Raw genomic sequence first — 18,722 nt, 5'->3', positions numbered from 1 at the left:
TAGCACATACACCTCAATTTTCCCATAAAATTCTGTGAGAAAGTAAGGTCATGTGGTGAGATTGAGGAAGGTCGTGTGGAATTCTCTCACAGCAAAAAGAGCTGGGAGAGAATTCCAAGGGGAGAGGGGGGCTCCCTGACTGGTTTGGACGATAGCCATCTCAGGCAGGGTGGTGCAGCCAGGCTAGCTGGACAAGCAGGCTGGAGTCTTCCAGGGCTGCACTGGTATTGTCAGAGGTAGAAAACCAGCAGAACAGCAAGGCCTGTGAGAACAGAAGCAATCACTAAGCAGAGTTGTGCTCTGGGGTCTGACTTGTCATCCTGGTCTCATCAAAAAGTTTACAAATGTCCTGTGGGTATCAAAGAGTGACAAAGTAATATATCCAAATTTCTGAGCTACACAGACACCAAGGAAGTAGATTTTTCCCACAGAAGGAAAGAGAAAGAGAGGAGGGAGGGAGGGAGGGAGGGAGGAAGGAAGGAAGGAAGGAAGGAAGGAAGGAAGGAAGGAAGGAAGGAAGGGAGGGATGGAGGGAGGGAGGGAGGGAGGGAGGGGAGGGGTGGGAGGGGAGGGGAGGCAGACTGGCCAGGGTGAGTCCTAAAGTCTCTTTCACAGTTTGCTACATATTGTATTCTTGTAAAGAAATTGTGATTCTTCTAAGGGAAGACTAATGTAATAACTTGTATTCAGATATGGAGTTCTCAAAAGCACATCTGAAAGATTTCACTCAGAATTCTTCGATACAATGTAAATCACATTAAATTCACCACAGTATTTAAAGCTGGGACAGCATTTCCAACCTCCTCTCTTACCCTGTGCACTGAGATTAAGGTCATTTGCCCTAAGTCTGAGAGCTACAGAGTAGCAAAGCTGGGGATCAGAACTCACTCGCCCTTGCTGATCCTCAACCATCTCTCTATTACAATATAATCATTATAAAACTAGCTAACACCAAAGCCTTTACAGAACCAGTTGTCAATAAAATTTTAGTACCTTATCTCAGTAAGAGGTCAGTTGTTTGAATGTTACATTTTTATTCTGAAGGACAAATAACAAACAGTACAGAACTTTTTATAAAATGTAACCATATTTGGTTCTTCGAGTAAACGTGAATATATTAAGAAGCACATTAAGTGGTTTTTAAAAATTCACTTAGCTCTTCCCTGCCTTGTTCCAAAACAGTATCTGGACAGTATCCAATAATTTTAGAGCCACAATGTAAAAACAAACTTGAGGCTGTCTTTTGGCTGGGTTTGATCTACCCTGAAAGGTAAAGAGAAAGTAGTCTAAGGCCTGTGAATCCCATGCCCCTGGCTCTTCCAGCCCACTCCCCTACAGTAACAGGAAGTCCCCCTAATGGTAGTTTCCCACCTTCTCTGTTAGCGGTAGCCTTTCCAAGGACCCCCTGCACCAGCCTGGGAAAAGCATGAACTACAAAGTAAAGGAAGAACTATTTTTAAAAAGGACCCACTAAGAGTACTAACACTAAACAAAACTTGGATTCACTCTCAAATGAGATGTAAGGGTTTACTTTTCCTGTCGTTTTTGCAAAAGATAAAGTCATGAATATATTCTTCCCAAACTGCAAACACTGATTTGATATCAGTAAAACCTTAATGTCCAAAAGCAAAGGTAGGAGTGAGCTTTAACTATTTTTGTGCTTCTTTGAATTTCTTTTTATTGCTTCAAAGCTTTAAAGTATTATTAAATTGTACTAGTTGATGTCTGCATTTTACTGAACTGAAGAGGCTCTTTTACCATGCCCATTAAGATTCAGGGCACATATTCTTCCCAAACAAATGACTCAGCAAATATTAGTGCACAAATAAAATAACCTAATAAGTCACATCCAAATATAATTTCAATGAAGATAATTGCTATAGATGCCATTACCATCCAAAATGAATCATAAAAATGACAGTATTGCTATATATCCAAATGAAAAAAGCAGTCTATAATATTTCAGCAAGCTCTAAAAAAAAAAAAAAAAAAAAAAAAAAAAAATATGGTACCCAAAATTCTGTGGCGGTTCTAGAAGGAGCCAGCATCAAAAGACTCTGTAACCCAATGAATCAAAATAATTTTTTTAAAAATGGAAAAAAAACCTCTATAACCTATTTCCCCAACTTTAGTCATCCAACTTATACAAGAGGTCTAATTAAGCCTCAGAAAGAGGTAGAAATCAGTTCTCTGTGAGTCTTTCCATTGTAGTCAGCTATTTCTATCTCTCCAGAACTTCTTTCCCTACTGCTATCATGTCTTAGTTTTACTTTGAATTATTGCTGCGCAAAGAAGACAAACCCTAAGAGAAAGATGACTTTCTGCCCTCTGAATAATGTAGTGCAGGTGCAACAAATGATGATTCTCAAAACCAGCCTCCACACATTCTCAAAATCATCCTGAAAAGAGACAAATCAGGACCAATGAAATCCTACTTACGGGACTCAGGCATTAGTATTGTTTTTAAGCTTCCCAGGCAATTCTAGTACAGCTTTGTGGCTAGATACTCTGTGGTCAACATTTAATGATATAAGTTTTGCCATCAATCCATTTTTATCTTTCAAATATATTCTGGTACCAGAAGCCTCCTTGAAATTTACCTCTTATAAAAATAAAATTAATACTGAATAAATGTTGCTAAATGGGGCAGGAGTAGTTAAAGAAAAAAAAAAAAAATCCAAATTATTTCTTATGAGACTTAACCAACTTCCCAGCTGCTGGGTCTCATTTGGTCAATTGGTCCCAAGACTGGATTCTCTTTGTTTTATTCAGAGGCACACTTGCTATCCATGCTTAAAAGAAAATAAACATTAAGCTAAAGACAGTGTTGAGTAAAAAGATTATTCAATTGGGATTCACAAAATATGGGTCATGTTTAGCAGTTAATAGTTGTGGGAATGAGCCCTTGAACTTGTCACTCCATGTGTCATTTTCCCATCAGAAAAAACTGAATAATACACTTCCTTCTTCCAAATATCCCACTAATCTCTCTGAATATCTATTTATGACTTGTTGATCAAAATACCTGAAAAGATGCATTATTCTTCTCTGATAATGCCAAAAATGGAGGGATAGACTTTTTCCTTATGAACTTACACAAAGACATTGAATTAGAGAGACCAAATTATAAAATCCTTAGAAAATTAAAAGCAGATAAAACAATTAAAACTGTGGCTGTGGGAAAGCTTTACTCAAACTAAAATACTGAAAGGTCTGTGGAGGATCGATTGTTTATGATCCTGTTCTCTAGAGACTGAAATTCTTTGGATACACCAGATGGTTTTATTTATATAGCAAAGTTCAGCTCTAGTGAGGTGCTGCTTGCAAATTCACACGCAAATAAAAGAACTATTTATATGTGCGCACATATCCTCGGTTGCAAGATTGATTCCCTTTGTTTCTATGGACCATTCAACAAATTTTATATTTAATAATGTTAAAGAGAAGGCCAACCTCTTTTAAAAGGAATAGCAGCCTCCCAATAAAGCAAAGTAACCCACAGAACCCAATACTTAGTGCAAGAAAGTTTTAGAGTTTTATGGATCTGTTTTATCCAAGTGCATGACAAGTTGCCCTTAATTATTCACTCTTTGAAGTTCATATTCCCCTCAACAAGCATTATTAAAAATGGAAAAAAAAGAAAAACAAAACCCAAAAAACAAAAAATAGTCCTCTTCGCAACTGAATATTTCAAGCTGCATCCTGTGCAACTCCTGGCACTGACCCAGCCTCATCAGCCCAATTTAGAGGCACATGGCAGTGATCCAACTCATTGTGGCTGTTTGTGGACCCCAGATCAGATTTCAAAAAAGAAGGGGCAGCAATCTGGTGACCTTCTCAAGACAGTAAAGAACTCTACTCATGACTGACACCTGATCTTTCTACTAACATTAGCTCCTAATCAAAGATGGTGCCAAGATTGCATCAAGCACCAGCCCACAAAACCTTCCTTCCTCCTCCAGAGGTGTGGAGCATCCTGTCACCCGCTGAGTTTCAGTTTTGGAATGCCTTTCCCTTTCAGATCCAAGGAAGTTGGGTTTTATTGACATTTGAGATAAAGCTCAAGGCCTGTCTTAATTGAGCTTTCCTGTTATTATAGTGCATTTCTATTTACTAGGCATTGTCTCCGTACCTAGTCAGGTTCAATGTGATTCATTACAAAGATATGGTTGTAGAGTGCTAAAATTAACAAGCCTAGGACACTCATATCACATGAGAGACCTCATTCATTGGGACCTTTTTCCTGCACATTTCTCATTCTGTCATCCTTTCTTAAAAACATGAGGATCATTCTTCCTGGCTTCCAAGTCATCCTTCCTCTCTACTTCTGCTGAATCTTCAAGTATGTGTCAGGCAGAGGCATAAATTGGAAGCTCTGCAAGATCTACAAAAGTGTACTTTACCTTCTAGGCCAGTTCCTGTTTTTCTTCCTTGACTGAATTCTTAATATCACTATGAAAAAAATGACCTTGTCTCTTGCTTCAGTAGTCCTCAAGTCAGGAAGCTGTTCTTACGCTGAGAGGGCCGTTAGAGAATGTTATTCTTTTCTCATCCCCTATCTTTTCTATAAAAAGCCTGTGTTGAGAGCTGAAGATTCTTGGAGCTCCGGATATGTTCAAAGTAATTATTGGTTTTTACCCCCAGCTGAGTTTACATATACTATATGATTTCAATCAGTAGAGTTCTAAGTTTTCTATGCAGAATTTTATCTTCTTTCTGTCTCCCTAAATGAAACAGTCTTGAAGTTAGATAAAATGAGAAAAGAGAATGGAATTATTTCACACCCTGCCTTGTTTGTTTCCATGAGGGTTCTAACCAAAAGGAAAAGATGAGTCATTCAGCGTCACTCCCTGTTTGGTAATTTGGAGTCTGGCTACTGTAACCAAAAGAGGGCAAGCACTCCTGGGTTTTGAATTCCCAGAAGTCAAAACGTTTTTTCATTGAATTCTGCAACATAAGCTATGCACGTACCCTGTTGCACCAGGATGTAGAGATGAAAAAGACAGCTCTAACACTGGACGAATCAGGAAACAATAGAGTGTTGGGGGCAGCAGTTATAACCTGCCACGTGTCTGGGAATGGTGAAGATAAGAATGGGATGAGATTGGGGGAAGGGGAGCTCCTTGACAGTCAGGGCATTTGTTCTTTATTCGAAAAATGCAAAGAGAAGAAGCCACTCAAAGGTTTTTGAGGGAGTAATTTGAATAGAACCCTTGGTTGGGGGAGATACATCTTAGAGGGACTGAAACAGGGTGAGATCAAAGGGCAGAGGGGAAAATGTACAGAAAAATAATACCAAAGCTCCGCGAGAAGTGAAGATCTCAAGTGAGAGGGATAGCAGTGAGAATGGAAGGGTGGGGCCTGATGGAGACACACTCCAAATAAGGCAAGATGTCTTTAATGAAGAGATACCAAACAAAGGGACCAAGATAAGTCCAAAGTTTCACACCTGAGAACTGGGCATATGAAAAGCCTTTAAACCAAAATTAGGGAGATCTGGCCCTGTGCGCAGCAGAGGCCCACTCAGATTACCTCAATTTCAGGAATACTAAATCCTCCCCAACCCTCCACCCTGACCACCCAGATAGAGACATTTCTCCTTTCTTCAAAGCCTTGAGGACCTTCCCCTTCCTAGACATTGTACCTCCACAGTTTAGAAAACTTATTTTTATTTTCTATTCATTTGTTATGGAAGCCAAGGAATGCAAGGTCTCTCAAACCTCCTGTTATGGGAAAGAATATACAATACCTCTTATTCTATCAATTCCTTTACATTAGCCAAAAATGAAAAATGTTGAGATATCTGTTAGTTTGCCCCTGAAAGAAAGAGAACAACAAAGGAAGAAATTAAAGTAATAGATTCATATTAAAGGGTCTTGTCTTCTTATGAAGTCAGAATTTAAACCTGGAGTGGCCAATGTATTTGTCTACCTGGTAACTCATTGCTTACTAGAAGCTGCTGGAATAGAGGGTTTTAGTGTTTGTTTTGAGTACTGGTGATTAAAACCCAGGGGTGCTTAAGGCACTGATCCACATGCCCAGCTTTTTTTTTTTTTTTTTTTTTCTTTTTTTGATACACCAGTCTTGCTAAGTTTGCTTAGGTGGGCCTTGAACTTGTGATCCTCCTGTCTCCACCTCCCAAGTTGCTGGTGTTTATAGGCATGTGCCATCATGCCCACCTGAATCAGAGCTTGAGTATTTTAAAGGTTCTCACCAAATTCAGCAGTAAAGGGTCAGCCAGCAACATAGGCTAGGGTAATAGAAGACAATATGCTACACATTTTTCATTCCTAGTTTAATGTAAGTTACGGCTTTACTTTCTAAGCAAAGTGGTCACAATGCAGTAACTGTGGGTAAAAAAGGACCTATTTGGTAGTCACTCACATAGTTTCTTTAAAAGAAACTATGTATATATATATATACACATACGCGCACACACATACACACACACATAGACATATATATGTGTGTGTGTGTATATATATATACTATTTTTTTTTCTTTTTTTGGTACAGGGGATTGAACCTCAGTGGCACTGAACCACAGGGCCACATCCCCAGCCCTTTTTATATATTTTATTTAGATACAGAGTCCTCACTGAGCTGCTTAGAACCTCACTAAGTTGCTGAGACTGGCTTTGAACTTGTGATCCTCCTGCATCACCTCTAGAGCCACTGGGTAAAAGGTAGATTCTTTAGCCTTATGCCCAGAGATTGTAAACACATAGTTCTCATGGCCAGGGATATTAGTGAAATATGCTCAGGGAATCCTGGTGCCACTTGTCCTAGAATCACAGTTCCAGAAATAGAAAAAACATCCTATTTATTAGTCTCCATCTGCTCTGATCCCTCCAGCAACCAGCTGAAGATTTTCATCCTCCAGTCCTAACCTCATACATCCCTGGGCCTATCCTAACTTTACTCGGCAGGATGGTGTCTAGGAATTAATCTTGATGCCATAGAGCACATAGTAACTTAAACATTCCTGTGTCTTTAAAAAACCACCTGAATGTTTGGTAATTTCAAAGTCTACAACTTCACCCCACTCTCTTTTCTTAAGCCCCACATCAACATATCTCATTGCTATAGATAAATCCACAAACTACATGCCTAAAACTGAACTGAACTCATCTTCTCCTAATACACCTCCCCAACCACCATCCTCTTACCTTCTCTTACTACCCATTTTAGCTATCCAGTTAGTTTCCAAACACACACACACACACGAAAAAAAGGAAAGAAAAACTTGGAAACCACCTACTACTTCTTCAAACTCATAGTGCTAAAATACTTTATGTTCTCATAAGACACAATGGAAAAACCTTTTAATTCATAAGGCATTAGCTAGAGTATCCAGAAGGGTATTACCGAGCAGTGGAGCAAAATTAGCCCTGGAGTAAATATTCCTCTGATTCTCTAAACAACCTTTAAAGTAACACCAAAAGACAATACAATAGGTGCAAGACCTTGTGCATGGAAAATTTCAAAACATTGCTACAAAAAATTTTTACTGTAAAATATACATATAACCTAAATAAATATATATACATACATATTTCAATGAATCAGAAGTTTAATGTTAATTAGTAAATGAGATCCCAAATTTGATCTACAACTAAATGCATCCCAAAGTACAACTGACTTTTCTGTAAAAAATTCAAACAATGTAGAATCAGTAAAGTCCTATCTTAATAAAGAACAATGAAGTTGAAGATGTCTCTTCTATTTCAAGGTTATTATCGTTATGATAATTAAGTGTGGTATTGAGATAAATGAGATCAGTAAATGAAATGGAGAATGCTAAAATAGACCCATATGTGTATGATCAGTTTTCAATAAAGGTGCCAAAACAATCACTGGGAGAAAGGATAATCTCAACAAAACAGCATTGGAACAATTGGAACTGTTATATTAAGAAAATACACCTCACCCCTTACCTCAAACATATATAAAATGAACTTGAAATGGATCATACACATTAAATTAAGAGCTCCACATTCTAGAGGAAACTTAGGAGAAAAACCTTCATCCCTTTGGTTTTTGCAAATAATTCTTAAATATAAAACAGATGACATGCACTCTAACATCATTACATTTTATTATGTCAAATTTAAGAACTAACCTTTGCTATAGGTTGATTTGAGTTCATTCCCCAATTGTTCATGTGTTGGACCCCAGGTTAGCAATATTGGGGGTGATGTGGAAACTTTAAAAGGTGGGTATAATGGTAAATCCTTTGGTCAATTAGAGACATGCCCTCAAAGAGTATGGGGCCCCAGGGTCCCTCTGACTTTTGGTGTTCGATGTGATGACTCATTCTCATATGCACTTCTGTTATGATGGCATCTGTTATCAGACCCTCACTAGGGCTGAACAAATAGGACTATCTAATCTTGGATTTTCAACTTCCAAAACTTTAGCTACATAAAACTTTTTTCTTTTTCTTTTGTTTTTCTAAATATTTTTTTAGTTGTTGTTGAACCTTTACTTATTTTTATATGGTGCTGAGGATCAAACCTAGTGCCTCACACATGCTAGGAAAGCGCTCTAACCACTAAGCCACACCCCAGCCCAAATTTTTCTTTATAAGTTGTATTTGTTATATAAGACACTCTTCAAAAATCTTTGGGAGAAAACATTTGAAAAACATGTTTCTGAGAAGAGAACTTGGTCTAGAATATATAAAAAAAATTTTTTTTACAACTCAATAATAGGCAAAGAACCCAATTTTTAAAGTGGGAAAAATAAAAGAAGGTATATTTTTTTTACAACTCAATAATAAGGCAAAGAACCCAATTTTTAAAGTGGGAAAAATAAAAAGAAGGTATATGGATGACAAAAAAAAAAGCACATGAAAAGATGCTGAATATCATTCATTGGGGGGAGATATGGATTAAAATCAAAATGACTGGTGATATCAATTGTTGGCAATAAGAAAAAACAAGTGGAATTCTCATACACTGCTGATGGAAATGTAAAATGATATGGCCAATTTGGAAAAGTTTGACAATTTTTTTAAGTTAAATGTATACTACAATTTGAACCAAAAATTCAAGGGCCAGACTTTCATCCAAGAGAAATGAAAGCCCTTATAAACAACAAAAACATTATACATGAATGCTTATACCAACTTTATTTGTAATAGCCAGAAACTGGAACCAACCCAAATGTCCATCAATAGATGACTGGATAAACAAATTGCAATATATCCATATAATAGAATAGCCCTAAGCAATGAAATGAAAAGCAATTGATGCATGCAAGAACATAGCAAAATCTCAGAAAAAATATGCTGAGTGACCGAAAAAAGGGAACACACTGATATTTCATTTTTATAAAATTCCAGAAAATGCAAACTAATCTACTGTAACATAAATTGGATCAAGTGGTTTCCCTAGGGAGTGGGAAGAATCTTTTTGGCAAAGGTGAGGTAGAAAAATGACAGAGACACAAGAAAATATTTGAGGATGATGGAAATATTCCTTATAGTTTTGTGGCAATGGCTTGATAGGTTTATGTCATATGTGAAATTTATCTATTGCACACTTTAAATCTATGAAGTTTAACTTATGTCTATTAACTCAATGAAACTATTTAAAAATTATACCAGAGTTTGGCAGAAGATATTTGTGTATGTGTAACTGGGCTTTGAATGGTGGCAGTGAAGTCTGAAATTACGTCAAATTTAAGAACTTATCCTTTGCTATGGTTTGATTTGAGCAACTTTTTGTAACTAGATATCTTTGAATTACATATTTCTGTTAAAAGATGAACACTAGTAATTCAAACCTTGGGCAACGATTGCAGCAGAGTAGAAACTGGACTCCTAACTTCTCTACTAGTTACCTAGAGCTAAAAATAGTTTTATCTCATCTAAGGAAAAGTGGTTAGGGATTGGTTGTAATTAGTAACTTATAAGCCTACATTTGTTGTTTAAAACCTATCTTTAAATCATTGATAGCTTTGTTTTATATATGCAAATCAACTTCAATTCGTCCAGAATGCATTGTAATGAACTTATTCAGCTATGGTTAAAACAGACATCTAAGTCTCAGTGATCACATTGCAACTTCAGTTTTCATCTTGGAATACACAAGGGCTATTCCTGATTGGACCAGGCAGGGTGCCAGTCACCATGACACTAGTCCAACAGGGACCACACCTGAAGTGGTGCTGCCAAGCCACCCAGGCTGACACAGGTTACTAAACGAACTCATGTTAGAAAAGCTTAGAGGTAGAACATGTGGGAGCATGAAAAGAAGAATTTGTTTTCCTAGATGAAGGAGCACAGTTCCCCTGCATAAAAATGTGAATCATTCTTGTTTTCTTTCAGCTCTATAACCTCTAGAGTCTTAGCATGAGAGGCTTCTCGTAGAACAGGGAATGGTGCAGGCATCTTTTTAAACTCTCTTAAAGCAACACCAGTCCACCTTGAGAAATAAGTTCAGCACATTTCCCTGAAAGAAAAAATTTTGTTTTATATCATACAATTTTCTGATTCATTATACTATTACTATTTTCCAAATGTAGTCATCTGAGGACTTATTACCTTAGGGTGAGAAATTTGTGTCTAACCCATGGATGGCAGGTGTTTATTTAAAAAGCATTAATTTTTAAAGAAAATATTAAATTAATTAAGGTATACAATAGGTAAAGGAGAATTCAAATTACCACTTATTTGCCAATGACATGATTCTATATTTAGAAGATCCAAAAAATTCCACCAAAAAACTTCTAGAACTATAAATGAATTCAGCAAAGTAGCAGGATATAAAATCAATACCCATAAATCAAATGTACTCCTATACATACATTCCTATGCATTTTATTTCCACTGAAATAAAGAAAACTAACCCCATTCACAGTAGCCTCAAAAAAAAAAAAAAAAAAAAAAACTTGCGAATCAATCTAACAAAAAAGGTGAAAGACCTCTACAGTGAAAACTACAGAACACTAAAGAAAGAAATTGAAGAAGACCTTAGAAGATGGAAAGACCTCCTATGCTCCTGGATAGGCAGAATTAATATTGCCAAAATAGCCATAGTACCAAAAGTGTTATACAAATTTAATGCAATTCCTATTAAAATTCCAATGACATTCTTCATAGAACTAGAAAAAAGCAGTCTAAAATTCATTTGGAAAAATAAGAGACCCAAAATAGCCAAAGTGATTCTTAGCAAGAAGAAGATTGAAGGCGGAGGCATCATAATACCAGACCTCAAAAACTATACTACAGAGCTATAGTATTGCATGGTATTGTGGCACTAAAACAGACACGTAGACCAATGGTACAGAATAGAAGACACAGAGACACTCCACATAAATACAGTTATCTCATACTAGACAAAAGTGCCAAAAACATTCACTGGAGAAAAGATAGCCTCTTCAACAAATGGTGCTGGGAAAAATGGAAAACCACATGTAATGAAATGAAATTAAATCTTATCTCTCACCCTGCACGAAACTCAACTCAAAGTGGATCAAAGACTTAGGCACTAGAACAGAGACCTGCAACTACTAGAGAAACAAGTAGGCCCAAATCTTCACCATGTCGGCCTAGGATCTGACTTCCTTAACAAGACCCCTAAAGCTCAAGAAGTTAAATCAAGAATCAATAAATGGAATGAACTCAAACTAGAAAGCTTCTTCTCAGCAAAAGAAATAATATGTGAAGAGAGAACCTACAGATTGAAAGAAAATATTTACCACATGCACCTCAGATAAAGCATTAATTTTCTAGCATATATAAAGAACTCAAAAAACTAACACCAAAAAAAAACCCAAATAAACCCAATCAATAAATGGGCAAAGGAACTGAACAGACACTTCACAGAAGAAGATATACAATTGATCAAAAATATATGAACAAATGTTCAACATCTCTAGCAATTAGAGAAATTAAAATCAAAACTACTCTAAGATATCATCTCACTCCAATCAGAATGGAAATTATCAAGAATACAAGCAATGATAATGTTGACGAGGATGTGGGAGGATGTACACTCATAGATTGCCAGTAGGACTGCAGATTGATGCAACCACTCCTGGAAGCAGTATGGAGATTCCTCAGAAAACTTGGAATGGAACCACCATTTGAATCCAGTTATCTCACTCATCAGTTTATACCCAAAGGACTTAAAATCAGCATACTACAGTGATGCAGCCACATCAATGTTTATAGCAGCTCAACTCACAGTAGCTAAACTATGGAACCAACCAAGGTGCCCTTTAAAGATGAATGGATAAAGAAAATGTGATACACACACCACACATACATACATACACACACACACACACAACACACATACACACACACACATATACACTATACATATACACTATATATATACATACACACAATGGACTATTACTGCAGCCTTAAAGAAGAATGAAAATGAAATTATGGCATTTGCTGGTAAATGGATGGAGTTGGAGAATATCATGCTAAGCAAAATAAGCCAAAACCAAAAACCAAAGGCCAAATGTTTTCTCTGATATGTGTATCAGAGAAATAAGTTGGGGGGGGGGCGGGCAGATAGGGAAGAATAGAGTTACTTTATATAGCTAGAGGGGAGTGGAAGGGAGGGCAAGGGGTATGGGGTAGGAAGAATAGTAGAGGGAAACAGACATTAACACCTCATGTACATATATGACTGTATGACTGATGTGATTTTCACCAATATGTATAATCAGAAAAATGAGAAATTATACTCCACTTATGTATGATCTATCAAAATGTATAAATGCATATCTACTGTCATATACAACTAAAGTAAAACAAATAAAAATAGTTTTAAAAAATTAATTAAAGCACTACATTATTTAATTCTTATATTGGTGGTTCAGATACTTGTTTTTATTTCCATCAAGGATTATTTGAGGAATATAAAATAGATCTACCAATATTTTTGAAAATTGTACTGCGTTCTTTCATGTGTTCTATGCATTTGCAGCCAAATTTGTATTTTCGAATAAGCCATTATTCCTGCATTCTTTACCTCAACAGATGGGCAAATATTGGTTAAAGTCCCTCATTTTGAAAACTTTTCCAGATATTCTACTTTCTTTTGTTCTCTTTGCCCATGTCTTAATTTTACTCATTCTCAGCATTTCTTGAGTGTACACTAGATATCCAGCACCTTGGTGACTGATGACAAGAGGGCACCATATAAATTTTAAAAGATAAACTAATCCACATCTTTGAGAACATTCTACTCTAGTAGCTATATATAATCAAATAATACAATGTATGGCGAAGTACATTTCCATCCGCTTGCTAGGGAAAGACAAAGAAACAAAAATTTGGAAAAAGTGACTACATTTGATACCTTCCACAATTAAATTAATAGAGTTGTAAGATACACCAAAGAGAGCATATAGGTTTTATAGGGGAGATACTGATAAGATGTTGACCTGAACAGAGTCAGATGACAAATTTTTTAAAGATTTAGGAAGGCAGGAAAATTAAAGTTGGGAAAAGGAAAGCAAGCCAATGTAGGAGGCACATGCTGTGTACTCCCTTTCTCCCATCCTGATCTGCAGGACTTGCACTACCCACACCTCCGCAGAGTCAGCCTATGAGAACACCAATGACTCACATTACCAAAACTTTACCCGTACAATTGACTAAATATAAGCTAAGGCAAGGGTCCTTGTTAACTGTTAGGAGAAGGGCTTTGATTTGGGACAGAAGACAAAGGCCCCCAGGAACAAACCCCTCACTTCAAATGGTCCCGCAATAAGACTGAAGGATTCTGGAGTGTCCTTCTTTGGCTCTAACTAACCAGACTGTCATTTCCATACAGGAGCCCTGGGTAATCTTGCCCATTGAGGGAAGAGAAATCAATTTCTTCCTCACCACTGGAGCCATATTTTCCTATTCTCTCAAATCTAAGCCTCCTCTCCTCTCACTGTACAACCATAAGGGGTGTATCAGAAAACCTCATGACTAGTTACTTCTCCCAACCTCTCAGCTGCTCTTGGGACAATCTCTTCTTTCACATGACTTTTTGATAATGCCTGAAAGTCCACTCCCCTTACTGGAAGGGAAATCTTAACCCACCTAGGCACTACGGTTCTTATGACACCAGAATAGATTGTCTGCCCCTAATAAGCAGAGAGTAACCCAGAAGTCTGGGCTACAGAGGGAAAGTAGGACAAGCAAAAGGAGCCACTTCTGTCCTGATTCATCTCAAAGATCCACCCTCATTTCTCCACCAAAAATATTATCCCCTGAGACCAGAGACTAAAAAAGGATTATAAGTTATAATATATACAGAGCCTCTTAAGACCCCATAACAGTCCCTGCAACAGTGCAGGATCTCAGATTGATAAATGAGTCAGTGGTTCCCATTCATCCAGTGGTTCCCAATCCTTACACCTTACTACCCCAGATTCCTAGCTGGTCCCAGTTTTAGGCTTAAAAGAAGCTCTGCTTTTTTTTTTTTTTTTTTTCATACTCCTTTACCCAGATTTTCAATACCTGTTTCCTTTTGAGGAACCTTCAACAAATCCACCCAATTAACCTGGACTCTTCTGCCTTAGGAATTCAGAGACAGTCCCCATCTATCTGGACAAGTATTGGCCCAAGATTTATTTCAATTTAGTCATTCACAAGTTAAGGTTATACAACATGTAGATGATATCCTCCTCTGTGCCCCATCTGAGGAAACCTCACAGGATGGTACCCAAACCTTACTTAAGTTCCTGGTAAGAAAGGGATACAAAGTCTCAAAATCTGAGACCCAAATTTGCCAAACCTCTGCAAGATAGTTAGACCTAATACTAGCTAAGGGAACTCAAAAGTTAGAAGACAATAATTAAACCTATTTCTTCTTTCCCATTACCCAAAATTCTAAAACAGTTAAGGGGATTCCTCAGCATAACAGGACTTTATTGATTATGGATTCCATGGTATAGAGAAATAGCTCATTCCCTATAGCAACTGGTAAAGAGGCTCAAATGGCAAAATACACCTTCTAAATAGGAACCAATGGGCATTAACCAACTTAAGCAAGCCCTCCTTCATGCTCCAGCCTTAAAGCTCCCAATAGGAAAAAACTTTAATTTGTGTGTATCTAGAAAAAAAAAAAAAAGGATATCACTAGGGAGTCCTAACTCAGGCTTGAGGCCCCACTTAACAACCTGTTTGGGATATTTAAGAATTAGATATAGAATATGCATGATTAAAATGATCCGTGAAGCAAAAGACAAGATAAAAGAGCAAATGCAGGCAATACAAGACCATTCCAGTAGACAGTTAAAAGAGAAAATGCAAGAAGCAAAAGAACACTTCAATAAAGAGATTGAGATTCTGAAAAAAAAAAAAAAAAACAGAAATACTTGAAATGAAAGAAATGATAAACCAAATTAAAAACTCAATAGAAAGCATCGCCAAGAAAATAGACCTCATGGAAGACAGAATCTCAGACAATGAGACAAAATATTCAATCTTGAAAATAAAACTGAACAAACTGAGAAGATGTTAAGAAGTCATGAACGATGCCAACCAAGAATACTATACCCAGCAAAACTAACTTTCAGATTTGACAATGAAATAAAACCTTTCCATGATAAACAAAAGTTAAAAGAATTTACAAATAGAAAGCCTGCCCTACAGAACATTCTCAGCAAAATATTTCAGGAGGAGGAGTGAAAACAACAATACAAGTCAGCAAAGGGAGGAACTACCCTAAAGGAAAAGTCAATCAAAGGACAAGTAAAAAACCAAAAATAAGCCAAAATGAGCAGGAATACAAATCATATCTCAATAATAACCTTGAATGTCAATGGCCTAAATTCAATAATCAAAAGACATAGACTAGCAGATTGAATTAAAAAGAAAGGACCAACAAAATGCTGCCTTCAAGAGACCCATCTGTAGAAAAAGACATCCACAGACTAAAGGTGAAAGGATGGGGAAAAACATGCCATGCACATGGACCCAGTAAAAGCAGGGGTCTTCGTCCTCATATCAGATAAAGTGGACTTCAAACCTAAGTTACTCAGAAGGGATAAAGAAGGACATTTCATACTGCTTAAGGGAAGCATAAAACAGCAAGATATAACACTTTTAAATATTTATGCCCCAAACAATGGAGCATCTATGTATATCAAACAAACCCTTCTCAATTTTAAGAATCAAAGAGACCAAAACACATTAATAGTGGGGGACTTTAACACACCACTCTCGCCACTGGATAGATCCTTCAAACAAAAACTGACAAAGAAACTATAGAACTAAATAATACAATCAATGATATAAACCTAATGGATATTTACAGAGTATTTCATCCATCATCGAGCGAATATACTTTCTTCTCAGCAGCTCATGGATCCTTCTCCAAAATAGACCATATTCTATGCCACAAAGAAGCCATTAGTAAATACAAAAAAATAGAGATCCTACCCTGTATCCTATCAGACACTGTATCCTATTCTAATAGAATGCAATTAGAAATGAACGATAAAATAACAAACAAAAACTACTCATATACCTGGAGACTAAATAATATGCTACTGAATGATGCAATGATAACAGAAGACATCAGGGAAGAAATAAAAAAATTCTTAGAAGTAAATGTGAACAATGACACAACATATCAAAACCTCTGGGACACTATGAAAGCTGTACTAAGAGGAAAGTTCATTGCATTGAGCTCATACATTAAAAAGATAAAAAGTCAACAACTGAATGACCTAACATTACATCTCAAAACCCTAGAAAAAGAAAAACAGATCAACACAAAAAATAGAAGAAGACAGGAAATAATTAAAATCAGAGCTGAAATCATGAAATTGAAACAAGAGAAACAATTCAAAAAATTGACAAAAAAAAAGCTGGTTCTTTGAAAAAGTAAACAAAATTGATAAACCCCTAGCCACACTAACAAAGAGAAGGAGAAAAAACTCAAATTACTAGAATTTGTGATGAAAATGGAAAGATCACGACAGACACCATTGAAATACATAACATAATTAGAAGCTACTTTGAAAATCTATACTCCACAAAATAGAAAATATCAGAGACATCAACAGATTTTTAGAGACATATGACCTCCCATAGTGAATCAGGAAGATGTACACAATCTAAACAGATCAATTTCAAGTACTGAAATAGAAGAAGCCATCAAAAGCCTACCAACCAAGAAAAGCCCAGGACCAGATGGATTCTCAGCTGAATTCTACAAGACCTTTAAAGAAGTACTGACACCAATACTCCTCAAAGTATTTCAGGAAATAGAAAAGGAGGGAACCCTTCCAAATTCATTCTATGAGGTTAGTATCACTCTTATACCAAAACCAGACAAAGACACATCAAAGAAAGAAAACTTTAGACCATTATCCCTGATGAACATAGATGCAAAAATCCTTAACAAAATACTGGCAAATTGCATACAAAAAAATATTAAAAAGATAGTGCACCATGATCAAGTGGGGTTTATCCTAGGGATGCAAGGTTGGTTCAACATCCAGAAATCAATAAATGTAATTCACCACATCAATAGACTTAAAGTTAAGAATCACATGATTATTTCAATTGGTGCTGAGAAAGCATTTGATAAAATACAGCACCCCTTCATGCTTAAAACACTAGAAAAAATAGGAATAACAGGAACATACCTCAACATTGTAAGGCTATCTATGCTGGTGGAACCCGGGGCCCAGGGTTACGCCACGTGCATCCGAAGATGGCGACTGGCAGAGAGCAAACAGCGTTCTGAATATGTATGGAGAAAGGCAGAACGTGTTTACAATTGGCTGTATTATAATCAGTTCAGCTGCCTAGCACGTGGACAGATATACTTTACATGTATGCTCTAGCGAGTGACTGCTTGACCTTTAACAGGGTTGGATGGACATATCTGGTTACAATTGCTTATGCATGGGACTGCTTATATATTGAGGGTGTTGTTGGAATAAGGGGAAGCCTCATGAACTTCTAAAGAGTACGTGTCTTCTGTCCCGCTGGTCGGGCCATAAGGCGAGGAGTGGCGGTTTTCTGCAAGCGGTTTTCGGTAAGCGAAAAGACAAAGAAGCCGCGGTTTCCCGTAGGAGAAGCCGCTCGGCGAGCCGCTTGAAGCAGCCCTGTCGGCAAGCAGACGTGGTTTTCCGCAGCTAAGCCCACAGCCAACATCATTCTTAATGGAGAAAAGCTGAAAGCATTTCCTCTAAAACTGGAACAAGAAGGGATGCCCTTCTTTCACCACTTCTATTCAACATCATCCTTGAAACACTTGCCAGAGCAATTAGACAGACCAAAGAAATTAAAGGGATACAAATAGGAAAAGAAGAACTAAAGCTGTCACTATTTGCTGATGACATGATCCTATATTTAGAAGATCCAAAAACTCCACTAGAAAACTTCTAGAACTAATAAATGAATTCAGCAAAGTAGCAGGATATAAAATCAATACGCGTAAGTCTAATACATTTCTATTCATAAGTGATGAATTCTCTGAAAGAGAAATTAGAAAAACCATTCCATTCACAGTAGTGTCAAAAAAAAATAAAATAAAATACTTGGGAATTAATCTAACAAAAGAGGTGAAAGACCTGTACAAGGAAAACTACAAACATTAAAGAAAGAAATTGAAGAAAACCTTAGAAGATGGAAAGATCTCCCATGTTCTTGGATAGGCAGAATTAACATTGTCAAAATGGCCATTCTACCAAAGGCACTATACAGATTCAATGCAATTCCAATTAAAATCCCAATGACAT

Source organism: Sciurus vulgaris (assembly GCF_902686455.1).
Source record: "Sciurus vulgaris genome assembly, chromosome: 5".
In the NCBI taxonomy this organism is placed as follows: Eukaryota; Metazoa; Chordata; class Mammalia; order Rodentia; family Sciuridae; genus Sciurus; species Sciurus vulgaris.
Note: the sequence above shows the minus strand (reverse complement) of the source record.